The sequence below is a fragment of the Nematolebias whitei genome, chromosome 9 (assembly GCF_014905685.2).
Source record: "Nematolebias whitei isolate Nwh7 chromosome 9, NemWhi1, whole genome shotgun sequence".
In the NCBI taxonomy this organism is placed as follows: Eukaryota; Metazoa; Chordata; class Actinopteri; order Cyprinodontiformes; family Rivulidae; genus Nematolebias; species Nematolebias whitei.
The window spans coordinates 287,048-291,267 of record NC_056506.1 but is presented as its reverse complement, the minus strand read 5'-3'; the positions used below and the strand labels follow the sequence as shown (position 1 = coordinate 291,267).

Genomic DNA, 4,220 nt, shown 5'->3' with positions numbered 1-4,220 from the left:
CTTGAAACCTTCTGGCTCCCCCTTTGATGTGGTCCCCCCTCGACTACTAAAGGAGGTGTTTCCAACTCTAGGTCCGTCCATTCTTGCCATAGTAAACAGTAGTTTATCTACTGGCGTGGTGCCAAAATCCTTTAAACATGCTCCTGTCCAGCCTCTCCTAAAAAAACAAACCTTGACCCCTCAGTCGTTTCCAACTACCGGCCTGTCTCCAAACTCCCATTTGTTTCTAAAGTACTGGAGAAAATAGTCAACTCCCAGTTGAAGTGCTTCCTGGAGGATCATGCCATCTTAGAGCTTTTCCACTCTGGCTTTAAACCTCTCCAAAGCACTGAAACTGCCCTGCTGAAGGTCTTTAACGACATCTTCAGATTCAGAGATACCAGTGATTCTGTGCTGCTTGTCCTGTTGGACCTCACAGCTGCCTTTGACATCATCGACCATGAGATCCTCATTGCTAGGTTGGAGCAGTGGGTGGGCGTCACAGGATCAGCCCTCAATTGGTTCAGATCTTACCTCACTGACAAATCCTTTTGTGTCTCCATCAAGGATTTTAGTTCTGCAGAGGCAGAGCTTAAATGGGGGGTTCCGCTGGGGTCCATCCTGGGTCCCCTCCAATTCTCTTTATTCCTGATGTCACTTGGTGCTATTTTCCGGAAACACAACATGCCCTTCCACTTCTATGCCGATGACTGTCAAATTTACTTCCCCCTAAGACATAATGGTACATGCTCTATTCAACTGCTGCTCAACTGCCTGGCTGACATCAGGGACTGGATGGCTTTAGACGTCTTAAGTTTCAATGAACAGAAGTCTGAAGTCATGTTGTTCCCTCCCAATGACACGATCACAAACCACTGTATCAACCTTTCTACTCTAACCCTGTCAGAAAAACAAAGAGTCACTAATCTGGGCATGATAATGGACCCTTCCCTGAAGCTTTACAATCATGTAAACATGATCGTTAAATCATGCTTCTTCCAACTGAGGCGGCTGTCTAAACTGAAGCCCATATTGTCCAAAAAGAACCTGGGGACAGTAATGCATGCATTAATTACATCTAGGCTTGATTACTGCAATTCACTCATGTTTGGTATCAGTCAGACCTCCATTGCACGTCTACAACTGGTCCAGAATGCAGCAGCCCGATTTTTAACCAGTACAGGCAAAACAGAGCACATTACACCAGTTTTGGCCTCACTGCACTGGTTACCGGTTCACTTTCGAATCCAGTTCAAAATACTCATGTATGTCTACAAATCACTGAACAGTGTCCCCCCCCCCCCCCCCATCTCTCTGATTTTCTACAACTGTATGTCCCACCATGCTCCCTGAGGTCAGCGGACCAGTTGCTCCTCACAGTTCCAGGAACTCGTCTTAAGTGCAGAGGTGACAGGGCCTTCTCTGTAGCAGGACCAAGACTCTGGAACGAGTTACCTCTGCTTGTCAGACAGGCCCCCTGGCCCTCTCGGTTTTCAAGTCCTGTTTAAAAACTCACTACTATTCAACAGCTTTCAACACAAGATGATCTGTGTTTTGATCCTGTATGTTCCACACTGGTTTGTCGTCATTATCTGCATCGTTTTTTGTCTATATTCTGATTTACCTCATTTTGTATTTTGCTTTGTGTGTTACCTGTTGTTTTGTCTGCACAGCACTTTGGTTGGCTTTGTAGCTGTTTTAAGTGCTCTATAAATAAAGTGGTGTGGTATGGTAAAAAAGTCCATGCTCAATAATCCAGGTATACAGTCTGACAATTGTCAGTCAGGTCATCTGGACAGTTTCTTTTTTTTTTTGCTGAAACATTTCACCTTCCATCCAGAAGGCTTCATCAGTCACTAGTGACCCTTGTGGTACTTTGGGTCACTGTTTTTTAAACACTCATTCCAATTTATCAGATACACGTCTCTTTACTTTGACACTTGGTCTGGTTCCTCCAGATGCACGTCACTTTTTTAGTGATCTCCAATCTCTCGAGCCCACCCAGGGACTCAATGTTTTTCTACCCAGTGGAGCTACCACTTTGGTTATGGCCAAAGCTCCACTGCAGGTTCTCCTCTAAGAGGTATAAAGAACTATATCTGTAACTTGAGTATTACCCAGAGCTGGTTGCTGGTATTAAGAAGGCCAAGGCCACATATGCAAAGAGGATCGAGGGTCAATTCATCTCACAAGACCCTCGGAGCATGTGGAGGGGCATTAAGTGCATAACAGATTATAAAGGAAGGAGTGAACAATGCCCCAAAGACCCATCTCTGCCTGATGCCCTCAACAAGTTCTATGCACGCTTTGAAGACCCGAACAGACCACCCAGCACCAGACTCACCTCGCCACCGGATGAAGAGCATCTCAGCGTGACCTCAGCAGAAGTAAGGAGTACCTTCAGGAGGATTAATCCGCACAAAGCAACTGGCCCAGACAACATCCCCGGAAAAGTGTTGAAGGAATGTGCTGATCAGCTCTGTGAGGTGCTGGCAGACATCTTTAACACCTCACTTACCCTGGAGACAGTTCCTACCTGCCTGAAGACCGCTACCATTATCCCAGTCCCAAAAAGCTCTACAGTGACTGGTCTGAATGACTATCGGCCAGTGGCCCTCACCCCGATAGTCGCTAAATGCTTTGAAAAACTGGTCATACTCACATCAGAACAACCATCAACATCAACGAGGACCCTCATCAGTATGCGTACCGTGAGAACCGATCAACAGAAGATGCAATCTCCTCTGTGGTCCACACTGCGCTCAACCACCTGGAGTAGAAAAACTCTTACGTCCGTATGCTCTTTGTGGACTTCACATCCGCCTTCAACACCATGATCCCCCAAACCCTGATGGACAAACTATCCACACTAGGACTAAGCCCCTCCATCTGCAACTGGGTACTAGACTTTTTAACAAACAGACCACAGTTAGTGAGGATCCACAACCTCTCCTCCTCCACCATAACCCTCAGCACTGGCTCTCCTCAGGGATGTGTGTTGAACCCCCTCCTGTTTACTCTGCTCACGTATGATTGTGCAGCTACCCATCCAGGCTGTCACATTGTAAAGTTTGCAGATGATACAGCGGTGGTGGGATGCATCACAAACAATGATGAGTCCAGCTACAGGCAAGAGGTGGAACACCTGGAGAGCTGGTGCAAAGAGAATAACCTTCACATCAATGTGAAGAAGACAAAGGAGATGATTGTGGACTTCAGAAGGAACAAAAACATCTACACCCCCCTGAACATAAGAGGATCTGCAGTGGAAGTGGTCTCCAGCTACAAGTACTTGGGTGTACACATGAATGACAACCTCAGCTGGAGCAACAACACCACCAGCCTGATCAAGAAAGCTCATCAGAGACTCAACTTCATCAGACGGCTGAGGCGAGCTGGTCTGGGAAGCTCAGTCCTCACCTCCTTCTACAGGTCTGCAGTGGAGAGCATCCTGTGCTCGAGCATCAATGTGTGACATGGAGGTTGCACAGCTGCAGAAAGAAAAGCTTTGCAGAGAGTGGTGAAGGCTGCACAGAAATCTGTCGGAATCAGCCTCCCCACCATCACAGACATCTACACCTCCAGATGCAGGAAGAGGGCCACCTGCATCATGAAGGACCCCACTCACCCAGCACACACACTTTTTGCCCCACTCCCCTCAGGAAGGAGGTTAAGGAGCATTAAGTGTAGAACAACTTGACTGAGGAACAGCTTCTACCCTGAGGCTGTTAGACTCATGAATCGCTAACCAGAATAATCACTGTGAAAAACCATATCATGTTACTGCTGATCTGTTTCATGTTGCTGCTGATCTGTTTCAATGTTGATGTGTTCATGCGTGCACATCTGCTCACAGACTCATGTTCATGTTTGTGCTGATGTTCAATGTTTTTATGAGTGCTTAGTGTATATTTAGTTGATGTTTTTCTTAGTTCATATCTTAGACGTTATTACTGTTTTTCTTATACATTTTATTGTTGGATGTAACTGGGACCTTGTGTACATAATTTCGCTCCACCACATGTATCACATGAGGTGCGAATGACAATAAAGAAACTCTGACTCTGACTGACTCTGAAGGCTGGTCGTGCTGAAATAAATGGGCAAAGGTTGGGGAGGTGAACGGGCAGACCTTGTCAGACCTTCCTCTTTATGATGTGCCAAATGTTCTCTATAGGTGAAAGATCTGGACTACAGGCTGGTCATTTCAGTACCCAGATCCTTCTCCTACGTAGCCATGA

At 46.4% G+C, this 4,220-nt stretch overlaps 1 protein-coding gene across 1 annotated transcript in view; it reads right to left on the bottom strand.

Moving 5' to 3' along the window:
• Nucleotides 1-4,220, bottom strand: part of gpr158b (G protein-coupled receptor 158b) — a 496,707-nt gene that overhangs the window by 325,405 nt on the left and 167,082 nt on the right. The window lies entirely within an intron of this gene.